Below are 12,259 nucleotides of genomic sequence, written 5' to 3' on the forward strand. Positions count from 1 at the left end.
TCCATGCTCGTGACGGAACCGCTCCGTCACGAGCCTCGGGTGGGCTGTGCTGGTGACGGAGCGGTTCCGTCACACCCTGCTCGCCGCGCCTGCGCGGCGCGTTCTATTGAGCGGGCGGAGCCATGACGGAACCGCTCCGTCACAAGCACAGCCCACCCGAGGCTCGTGACGGAGCGGTTCCGTCACGAGTACGGGAGCGCCGCGCGCCCCCCCCCTAGCGCTGCGGCGGAATAGCCGCCGCAGCTAAGGGGTTAAGGTATCAGATGAACATGCCTGACTCTGGTGCAACAGCTGTTACAGGGACATGACCTGCAAAAGGAAAAACATTGTTAAAACAGAGAAAGGACAAACAGGATAGGAGAGAAAGAAAGTTTCCACTCTTTCTTCAGGATTTTAATCCAGAAGAGGAAGAGGCGTGATGAGAAGCATACAGGATAGGAGACGACTCGGGGGGAGGAGGAGGTGCAGAAAATGCCAAAAAGAAGGACACATTGTGTTGGTCCAGAGGAGAGGAAACGAAACAGGTTCTCAATGCCAGGACCAGCTTGAAAACGCAGACCACACGCATCAGTAGCGGCGGGCATGACTTGCGGGTGGTGGGGATGTGCGGGGCGGGGGAGGTTGCTCGGTGGAGGCTTGTGCATGGAGGGGGGTTGCGCGGGGAGGGAGGGTTTAATTTAACCCCCCCAAACAACAGACTTACCTTTCTGCTGGCTGGGTCCCGCGTCTTCTCGGCTCCTGTTCCTGCTCTACTGGAAAAGGAAGCAGGCAAACAGGCTCCTTCCAGGCCCTCCCCAAAGCCAATCAAAATGCTGCAAGCAGCGTTGTGATTGGTGGGGACGCCGCCCAGCCAGTGGCTTACGGGGAGGTCATGCAGCCTTCATGGAGAAAATCAGAGTGTGCATGACTGGTTTGGGCTGCCCCAGGGGGCTGACCAAACAGTCATTGCGCCCTCAGGACTGGGCACACCACTCCTCCCCTGCCCTGGCTGTTCGCAGATCAGCCCCGCCAACCGGCCCACCCGCAACCAAACATAAAATGGTAAAAACTGAAAGTTATTACCATTTTGTTTCTGCTTCTCACACTGCGAGAAAGCAGTGGGGCAACGCTTCTCCGCCCTAGTGGAAGAGCCACCCCTGACACGCATACTGAAGGGATCAGCTGAGCCATCCAGAGAAGCGTGCAGACTCCATCCCTCACGCCCCGAGAGGAGTGTGGCTCAGCCAGATGGGTGCTGATCAGCCGCAGCCCGTGCAGGTAAGAGCAGTGGGGCAGGGTGAAGGTAGATTTCAACGAAAGATGATGAGGGAAAATGAATTCTTTATTTAATTTTCCCTCGTCATCGTCCGTTGAAATCTAGCCCCACCCGGCCCCACCACCCCACTGCTTCTACCTGCACGGGCCGCAGCTGGTGCTGATCTGCTAGGGTGTGGTCGCGAGATGATTTTGGCAGCACAATCTAGAAACAAGGAATGTGCATAGCACAGAAATAACAGCCCCAGAGTATTGATACCACCTTTTTTAAGTTATTTATTTAAATACACATTTCAGCATCAGATTAAGTGATAATGAATTAGAGAATTGAGGAAAGGAAAACAGAAAGGTAAACCGGTAAATAACCTGTAAAGTTCAGAGACTGAAACCTTTGAACCTTTTGAATTAAGAAAGACCAGAAAAGCCATATATATAATAGTCATATTAAAGAAAGCTTCAGATGCAGGAAGAGATAATAGGAGGCAAAAACTAGAGAAAGGGAGGAAATAAGATGTATTTCTTTTCTTTTTATTTCTGTCAATTACCTGTTTGTACCTGTTGTTTTGGTTGAGCGTCTCCAGTCAGGAATGCTCACCTAAAAAGAGAGAAAGAGTGCTTCAAGAGAAAAAGAATCAAGGAGGACGTCACAATACTGTACATAAACAAAACAATTCTCCTAAATAATAAGGTAATTTGCAAAAACAGAATAGGAAGAAATGAGAGAGACCCCCTGAGACCTGGTACTGCTTGTGTCATCCCAGCACCACTATATTAAGAGCAAGCGGGTGTCAATTTGTCTCCAAGTAAACTGGACATTCGCCAGCCACAACATAACCTCAGAATTCTATTCCCTGTTCTCGCACCCGGGGTCCCTGCACTACTCGAACAGTAGAAGGACACACATGACACACGAAGCCCAATGACCAACCCCCAGACGTGCCCCTCACAACAGATTTGGGTATACTGCAGCTACAAACCCGAGCAAACTCAACCAAATATTACTTGCTGTCACCGCCACCAGAACATTATTGAAATCTAAAATAGACATCATTGTGCTGGATGTCAACCTTCTCTGTGACGACTGACAGAAGCTCTCTGACAGAGTTCTCTAAGCAGTAAACTCCCTGCTAACAATACAATCCCAGATCAGAGATAACCACTACCAGCAACATGATCTCACAGACTGGGTCCAATTCCTAGAAGACAGAATGGAAGATGTAGAGGGCCATTCGCAGCGCAACATTGTCAGCGTGGTGGGAATGCCTGAGGGGACTGGGGGCACAAATACAGTAAGATTTATGGAGTCCTAGTTTTAAAACTGTGGAACTTGCCTCCTTCTACATTATAGAGCCTGCCCACCAGGTCCCGGCGAGGTGTTCAGCCCAGGGGCTCCACTGAGGTCCATGGTGGTCCGTGTCTTTCATTTCCCGGAGTAGGACGCAATCCTTTGAGTTGCCCGGAAACAAACACACCTGACATATGAAAACCATCACATAATACTATTCCCAGATTATACCCTGGTGACACAGTGACAATGAGCATTCTTCATGATGATCAAACGCAAGCTATGAGACCTGGTCATGCAGTATTCTTTGCTTTTTCCTGCCCACCTAAAAATTATTCTTAACAGCAAAAATGTCTTCTTCACTGACCCACAGTCGGTATGGGATTGGGATTGGACGGAAGCCTTCAGAAAACCAACAGCATGTTGGTAGGAGACTGCAGATGTAGCACCCGACCTCACACCCAGAGTCGCCCATGACTACCTCTCCAGAGCAGATGCTGACAGCTCAACATTTGCCTGCATCATTCAGGGATGTACGCCCTCCCATACCGGGGACCCACTCCAGCTCATTGGACTCAGAGGGCCTCTCTCAGACCCCCGTCCCTTTCCAAGGATCGAGAAAACACTCCCCCACTCGTGATGTACCAGACCCCCGAGGAACCTGTCTAAACCCCGTCCCATTAACACTACTTCTGTGTAATGAGATCTCTCCAAAGCGGCTGAGACCCCTCTTTTTTAGGCCGAGCATTCGAGACCTCTTGTATATACTTTAGTATATACTTATAGGTGTATGTACTTTGTGGGCTCAGCAGATCAGCACGAAGACTTGTCTGCTTCCGCTTAGAGACTTTTTTCTGTTCAACTGCCTCTATTTAACTGTCTTGATAGAAAACAACCAGTAGATGTCAGTAAAATACCAGAATTGCTTTCTGCTTGTTCAACTGCCTCTATTTAACTGTCTTGGTAGAAAATGACCAGTAGAGATCAGTAAAACACCAGAATTGCATTCTGCTTGTTCAACTGCCTCTATTTAACTGTCTTGATAGAAAACGACCAGTAGAGGGCAGTAATATACCAGAATTGCTTTCTGCTGAGGCACTTTATTATTTTATTTTTTTCTGGCAACTGCCGCTATTTAACTTTCTTGATAGAAAATGACCAGCAGAGGTCAGTAAAGTATCAGAATCACTTTAGCAATCTCTAGATTCCAGTCCATAGAAATTGTCTTCCAAAAGCACTCGTAGACAATAATATTTTTTTAAATCTTGTATTTTCAGTGATATGACCACCGAAGGCCCTGATTTTACATTAAAAACAGAGCTTTGGACTATACCATTTCCCGCTGAAAGGCAATATTTCTCTCCATGTGTTCCCATACCTGGCGTGTCACGCAGTTTGGTGCTTACTTTCTCTCCATGTTAAAGAACAGTAGATGTTTCAGCACCCAGGCTAATGAGCTGCATAGCTAAATACATATAAGGTCTCAAAGGCGAGACTGATTGCATTGCAAATGCTTGTTTCTCCTCTTGTGGGTTATTGCCGCTCACTCAGACTCACCTCCCTTACCTGAAGCTGCCTCTCTCGACAGCACTATGGCTCCCCCCAAAACCCAAAACAACTCTTATTGATATGGGCCCAGGTTCCATTCTACTTAGTTGGGCTTCTCATTTATACCCACAGAAAGGGCCCCCTCCTTTTTTTGTTTTTACTACAAGCCTTGTAGCTTTCATTTGACTTTGGAAAGTCTGCAATTGCAGACTGCCTGTAGTATTCAATGTTCATTTCAAACAGTTTCATGTTGTTGCAGTGTTTTGTTGTAATTAATCCCAAAGTATATACGCTGGGAAGATCTGATACCACCTGCCCCTCTCCCTGTCTTTCTTTTCCACCTTCCCATACAAAATTCTAACTGAACGTCTCCTCCGCTTCTTGCCTTCAAAAGAAGCCCTGGTGCAATCACTAAGGCAAACCTTAAGACACACCCCATAAGCTAACATCAGCAAAGTGACTCACTGACCTCAATATACATTTGTAACATAAAGTATCCTGTTAGGCATTAAAAAATACACTCACTACTATAACAACACGATATACATATAGCTTACCTTCAGGAATCAGACATTGACTGTGCGGGGGTCTCTGCTGCCAAAGACGATGGAGGGGACAAACTTCTGCACTAATTTCTCCACTAAGGCCCGGTAGGCTGCAACTTGGATCAGAGTGGGGTGGGGGGGGGGGGGTCTCCTTTGCAGCCCAAGAAATGCTCATAGACCCTGATGGCTGATATGTGTTCCATATGGGGAGGCTGGACAGAATCCAACTGTTTATGGACAATATGCACCACACGCATGCCAACCTACATTCCTAGCCCAACTGTACACGCAGCTGGCACCCTGGGCACACATCCCCTGGCATATAGGGCAGACCTTAACAGTGTGCTTGGCACAGCTATGGATAGATCCAACCCACCCCTACCAACAGCACCAGCGGTCATAAATGTGACAGCGTTTACCCAGTGGCTACACCACTGATCCCTCACTTCCGTCTGGCGCCTCTGTAACCCGCTGACTAAACTTCACTCATTGTAATTTCAAGTACATGATCTGTGTGTACGCTCAGACAGAATGGTTTCATCCAGCGACATGCCCACCAGTCACGACTGCAGACTATTTAGGCAGACACATATCCAACCATGACCTCATGTTACTATCCCTGAAGTGGGGTAGCCCCTGCCGTCCTGATCCTACCTGGCAAATTCCCACGTCGCTGCTGGAGGATGCGATCCCCCCCGCAATGACCTGGCATCTCAGTTACTAGAATACTTAGACAACAATGATGACTCGGCCCTCAGACAAGCGTTGGAGTGAAAAGCCATGAAGGTGATCACCCATAGCTATTGCATACAAATGACTATCAGTGCCTGTCTCTCACTCTCAGAGTCCGACAGGTCCACTATTGAGAGAGACTATAAAAGGACAGAAAAGCAAGTGGTGATTAGCACTTCCATTTGAGGGACTCTTGGGGATCTCCACAAGGAAGAAGCGTGACTCCTCAAAAAACGTTGTTGTCTAAATTATTCCGCATACACAGCCGATACACAAGCCGAAGCAGGCAGATCAGGCCACCTGATCACCAGGATCCTATCTTCAGAATCCAGGTCCCCCCATCACAGCCCTTCGGGATGATTCTGGTACATTGGTTTACTCACAGCAGGACATCTGCCACACTCTTCCCTAATGTGACTGCTGTCTGTACACTGCTGCTCCTAATAACTCCTCTCAGGCAATCCAAGATTTTCTAGGGGACTTAACTCTGCCCAATATCCGATCCACCTGTACTGAATCAGATGACCCCATAACATCACAGGAGATAAAAGCAGCTATAAAGGCCTGAAGAGGACCTTTCTGTAGAATTTTACGAGGCCTACTCAGATACACTTGTCCCCAAAATTGAAGCGGCTTTACCAAGAGGCACTCTAGGTGGGTACCCTGTCTCAGTCACTTAGGGAAGCCTCCCTGATCCCTATTTGGAAACCACATACAGATCCACTGGATCCCTCCTACTACAGACCAATAGCAATACATAACGCTGATTACAAGATCCTCAGAAATATCCGTTTGGGTGCAAATATCCGAGGTTTTAGAATACAAGAGCTTCTTGGAGGGATGTTCTTTAAGGTGGATACATTAATAATAGGAATCAATAGATTTAAGGCTGGATCTTTCTACGAAAGAAGAAAAAGACTCCCTAACTTGCACCCAACCTTACCCTGCATGCTCATGACCTTTGCTGAATTTATGGCTGCTTGTGTTTCACTGGACAGAGTTTACACTGCAGAACTATAACATTCTTCCCAATATTTTCACATTGACAAATCGTTGCTCTTTATTTACCACTCGGCCGATTTTTCCATCAAAGTCAAGCAGTCTCCCGCTGCTATTAATCCATGCGTTATTGTTGTGTTTTCAGTGTGAACACTAAATTCTCCAAACCCAGGACGGCGTTAAAGATGCCGCCTGCCTCTTCTGGGCGAGACCTGTCTGCTGCCTATTGATCCGCCGGGGTTCAGGCAGCCATCGCTCGAAGGCCCCTTCTCTGCAGCGATAAAACATGATTTTCTGGAGGCCACGTGAGGATCTTCCATTACCGACAGGTGAGGACGGAGGGAGGAAGCCACACTGTAAAATCAATCCGCTTCCTCGGTCACTGCATTTTATTTCTGATACATGATGATTGAAATGACAGCAGAAATAAATAACAACACAGGTTTCTTTCTTGGGGGTTGTAGTACATGTTCCCTCTGGATAATAATTAATATATATTATGTAGTATATCTAATATATAGTACAGCGACTGTTGGCAGTACCACTTCTGCCAGATTTTAACAGCATGGTATAAAAATCAACATTTCCTTCTGCCAGTCCCAACAAATACCATAGGGCACGTGAGCAAATTTTAGGACATAAGGTTGTTAGACAAAACACAGTTTGCTTTTAGTTGCACAAAAGCGCAAACCTTGTGCTTTATTCACGTGTCCGGTATTTGTAATGTATGTATCCGGTATTTGTAAAGCGCAAACTAATCACCCCTATGCAGGCGCGCAACACCCATTGGACTTACCGGGCTTCAGCCCCCCCACCCCCCTTTCCCCCCCCCTCGTGTGTGGCAGCCCGGGATGAGACAGATCCCGGGCACACACACAGCCACACCCGAACGTTTCACAGGTCTTTAAAAGACCATTTGAATGCTAATTAGGCCTTGCTGTTGTTTCACCACTTGTTGGAGGCCCTGCAGCTCCACTCTGCCTACTAATCAAAGGTTCAGCCCCCCCCCCGAAATTTTTTCTTAGCCCCCCCCCCGAAATTTGGCTCTAGTTGCGCCTCTGCCCCTATGGGTCTCAAGGCGCTGCGGGCCGTCAGCGAGATTAAGTGAGCTATTGCCCGGAGTTACAGGGTGCTGCGCTGAGCTGAGCTGCGCTGCACCCGGGGATCGAACCGTGATCCCCGCGCTCCGGAGTCAGTCGCTCTGGCCGCCTCACCACACCTCTGCATGCAGGGAAGGCTGCTATCACATGAGTCCAGGAGCATTTTATCAACTGTAAACTTGTTCTATTTTCTTTGCATGTAGTCTTAACATGCGTCGGAAGTCTGAACTGGGTCAAAGAAGGGTGATGACTTTCTTCATCAATGTAGGGGAGTTTTGTGTGGAATACGGACCTGCAGTAGAAAAGGCAAACATTCAAGAACAGCTACATTAATTACATTACTGATATTTAATGTTTGCTGTGATACGACAGCTAGGCCAACTCACCTCCTCTCTTTTGACTACCATTTTGGGTGATTGTTAGAGCCTAGAGGAACGGCTTCATGCAACACTGGAGCCATGTCATCTCCCAGCCATGATTCAGTTATGAAGAGTAAGTCACATTGTGTGTCAGTGAGAAGGTCGTACATGTGATGCTTGTTTTTTAGCGAGTCATCGAACATTAATTAGTAGGTAGATTAGAGAATGTGTTCTGGTGATGGTGTGACTTTGTTTTGTAGAAGAGTGAGCAGCATTTTGTTGACTTATAGCAGGTATGTCATCAGTGCTGGTATTAGCTGTATAAGGATAGCAATAGTGTAGCTTTTCTGTGGTATGCGTGTGGAGATGGTGGTTGAGAGTGAGTTAGTGAGCTGTGTTGTTTTTGTAGAGTAGCCTTGTTGTGCAGTAGATATGGAGATGCATAGTTGTGAAGAGTGGCGTATTGTTCATAATGTTTGTGTCTGTTTAGGGTGGACGGTGTATGATTAGGAGTGGTGGGGCAGCATATGAGTCATGTAGCAAGGTTCTAAATTGTCTAGTAGATAAAGATGCAGTTGTTTTTCAGAAATATTTGTATGTAAAGTATTGTTGGTGGTTGGAAGCTGAATGGTACAGAGGGTTGTGAAGTGTTTTGGAAAGGAGTGTATGTAATTTGTGAGAGGAGAGGAACAAGAGTTAAGAGTGTGTGTATAGATTTGGTTGCTTGAAAGGTAATATGTGTGGTAGAGTGGAATGTAAGGGTTGTGTGGTTGTGTTATTTTGGTGAAAATAGGAGGTGGGTGTTGGTGAATGAAATGATGGAAGATCGAGTGTAGGTTTGGTGGTGACAGAAAGGGGTCTTTTAGGAGTAAGTAGAGGGTAGAGATGGTGCTTTGTATGAGCAGGGAGTGTGTGTCTGGATGGGATATAGGTATGTATAGTGTGGATGTGGGTTGTGTTGGAAATGTGTGGATTAGTTAGTGGTATACGATACAATGCTGTTTTTGTGTGTGAGTGAAAGTACCATTGTGAGGTAGTGTGAATAGATGTGGTTTGTGGTGTTTTTTGGTGATGTTGTGACAATGAAAACTGGTAAGGGTTTGTTTGCAGTAAAAGAGTAGAGTGCATTTGTTGTAAGTGTGTTAATATGTTTGTGAATGGCTGAAGGGTGGTTGCTGGTGAATGGAGAAAAGGGCAACATTTCTGGCCCGAGGACTGACCTGTCAAGAACAGGCCCAAACAGGCAACTGCCCTTAGCCTCGACGCCCGTGCTGAGACGCCCTAAGCTCTAATCTTAAATAGCCCTACTGTTCAGGTGACACCTCCAGCTAATAGAAACCCTAGCCCTAACCTTTCAGAACAATACCTCTGAACCCTAGAACCAATAGGAAACCAGGCTGTAATATCCAATCACAGTCCTAGCAGCCAATCTGAGTCCGAACCCTAATTCCTAGGCTCTACAGAAATCTTAGCTCCAGGAACCAATCAACACCCTACTCCTTTCTACCACTCAGAACTCTTACCCTATGCCCTAAGTCCAATACAATTACTACCCCAGGGACCAGTCAGAACGCCAGACCTATCAGGCACTCAGAACCCAAACCTTAAGCCCAACAGAAAAAACAGATATAGCAGCCAATTAGAGCAGAGATGTAACATCCATTGGCAAACCTATATAAGGAGCGTGTGACTTCAAGCACAGGCTGAGGGTCAGGAGGCAGTGAGCTGCTCCTGAAGAACAGAATCTCCTTGGATACAAACAGGCTCAATCCACACTTTGCTGGTCCTGGTTCACCCTGCAAGTAGTCCCAGATCTAAGCCACTTAAAGACCGTTTTTCGCAAACTTCAACAAATCCCTTTTTCTAGCCAAAAATGAGGGTTACATACACTTCCCAAACACCATTTTAAATCTTAAAGCAGATTCAGCAGTCTCATATACACACTCTGCTTAGTCTCTGAGGGTGCAGTTTGCCTTTTTACTTTTTAAAGATTCAAAAGTGGGGGGTGGAGGGGTCTCTCCTGCATGCCTAAGCACAGTACAGGAGAAACTAGAACAGATTTTCAAACAGTCATGGGCAGAAAAAACAGCAGTTTAAAACAGTACCACATTCACAGAAACCAAGAGTTTAATTCAAACAGTCACAAGCAAAAAAACACAGTTTTTAACAGTACAAATTGTACACAGGACAAGAGATTAAACAGTCACGGGTAGAAAAAAATATGTAAATATACATGTTTCACTTCCTAACATATAGCATCCTGTCTTAGGGCTGATTAGGCCTTTCTTAGGGGTGGCATATATGATTAAATAGGTAGCAGAGGTACAAAGACACCTGATGCTTGTGGTTGAACAAGAGGCCCAAGTGGCGCAGCAAGACAGTGAGAGCATTCAAAACATCATGAAAACACAGGTGTCCCTTAATGTGGACAACAAACAAGTTTATGACATAGCTATTTTAACACTCACTGATGCCCATGCTAACACAAAAGTACTCCTGAATGTACCTCATTCAGTACTGCAAAAATATCAGGCCGGTGAGGACCCAGATTTTTTTTTCACAAATTTTGTAAGGGTTGCTTCGCCCCACGAACGATGGGGTAAATACACCACTCCCTGTTGTCAGGTAAATTATAATCTGCATACCAGGCTGCTAATCCCTCAGGCATGACATTTTATGAAAACATTTAAAAGACCATTCTGGAACGGTTGGATTGTGACACAGAGTGTTAAAGGTGCCACTTCAAGAAGGAAAAACAGTCCTTAAATGATAACCTGTGGGCGTTGTTTTATCGTATCCAGGACTTGGGTAGTCAATGGTTGAAGCCCAACATGTCCACCGCGGAGGAAATGGTGGAAAAAGTTTATTTGGAACAGTTCGTTAACACAATCCCAGGGTCTACACAAACCTGGGATCAGCCAACACCCCAATATTACGATCTCTTTGTCAGCTGAATTATGGTAGGCTTACCATCGTTCTCCGGGGTTTGGTCTCCAAAAGACAGCAAACTATGGGGCCGATTATGATGGTGGACGGACTTGAGTCTGTCCGCCACCATAGAGTAGGAGGGACCGTCTCAGGGGCGTAGCTAGAGCTTGTGGTGCCCGGGGCTATCCCTCAGATTGCCGCCCCTTGGAGGGGGGGGAGGGGGGGGGGTTCAGGGGGGAAAAGGACGGTGAGCACTTGAAAGATGTCCGAGAGACACGTAGTATTGCTGCTAATAGTTACCTTGATCTTATTTATATATGCGATTTTATATAGCGCGAACTTTACCCGAAGGTGTCAAAGCGCTTTACATAAGAACCAGTTGAAAAACATAAGGACTTAGGATTACATGCGTTACATAAAGGATACAAACAGAAAAAATTACAAATGTACAAGCTGTAAAGTCACACAAGGAGGAGTGTCATGTCTGGCATCTCTCCTATGCCAGTCTAGTTATCCTGTGGAATGTTATCATTGATATGATGTCATGGAATGCTAGGAACTGGACTCTAGGAGTCAGTTGATAACTGGGCTGAGCAAGTAACATACTGCTCCTGGTGGGGTTTCTTCTTCCTCCTTAACTTATACCTGTAACCTAACTTGGAATAAATACCTTAACCTTCCACTTCGTCTGAGTCCTGCTTCCTACACCAACACTACAATTTGGCGACGATTCTGGTGAACTTCAACTTACTACACCAAGGACTTCTAAGATTAAAGCAACTTCAAGGTATTGAACTTCTTTTTCTTCAAACTACTTATTCTTAAGCATATTGGCACCCTGCGAACCCCACCAGTGACCACTCTAACAGTCGCCCACATGATTAAAGTGCCAATCTCCGCTTAAGTCCTGCTTCAGTTTGCACTTTATTTCTGGTTCAATCTTCATAATATAACCTTCCTGCGAGTGTTGTGAATACCACTCTACCACCTTCTACTATAATTCTGCTCGTGCTTGAACTGAAGCCGTGTGAAATCTGAAGCCTCAATTACTAAAAACGGCAGAAAGATGTTAGAGCGGCAGTGAGATGTACCTCTTACCAACTGCCACACTGAGTCTACCTGCTTCTTATGCTGGTACCGTCATGATGCGAACCCTTTTTCTTTAATTATTCCTACTGAACTGATTCCACTAAAATTGCTGGCACAACGTTTTTGAGTTAGATTTCAACCCGGAGTTGCCTAATTTCAAATGCCATCCACTATACATTATCCACAAAGGAGTTTCGTTGGATCTATTCACTATGTGTGAGAAAAAGTGTCTTATTCGTGTGATCCCTTTAACAACTTTCAGTCATAGTTTGGCCGTTAACTTTTCTTTTCCAATTCTCTTCGGCGGACCTGCTTCATCTGTGTTGTGCTACTGGGGGACGAGGTCATTGTCACACACATACCTTTATTGCTTCAGATCAAAGTTTCACTGTGTTCTGAACGTCAGCTGTAAGTACTTTG

General features: G+C 46.0%; 1 long non-coding RNA gene across 2 annotated transcripts in view; it reads right to left on the reverse strand.

Annotated features, from left to right (window-relative positions):
• The window catches only part of LOC144761961 (uncharacterized), a 326,519-nt gene that overhangs the window by 33,966 nt on the left and 280,294 nt on the right, over positions 1 to 12,259 (reverse strand). Inside the window, exon 3 of one of the 2 annotated variants that reach the window (XR_013595983.1) lies at positions 1,800 to 1,849. The exons of the other annotated variant lie outside the window; for it this stretch is intronic. This is a non-coding gene — a long non-coding RNA (uncharacterized LOC144761961). The remainder of the gene's footprint in view (positions 1 to 1,799; positions 1,850 to 12,259) is intronic. 2 annotated transcript variants of the gene reach the window in all.

The sequence above is a fragment of the Lissotriton helveticus genome, chromosome 6 (assembly GCF_964261635.1).
Source record: "Lissotriton helveticus chromosome 6, aLisHel1.1, whole genome shotgun sequence".
Taxonomy (NCBI): Eukaryota; Metazoa; Chordata; class Amphibia; order Caudata; family Salamandridae; genus Lissotriton; species Lissotriton helveticus.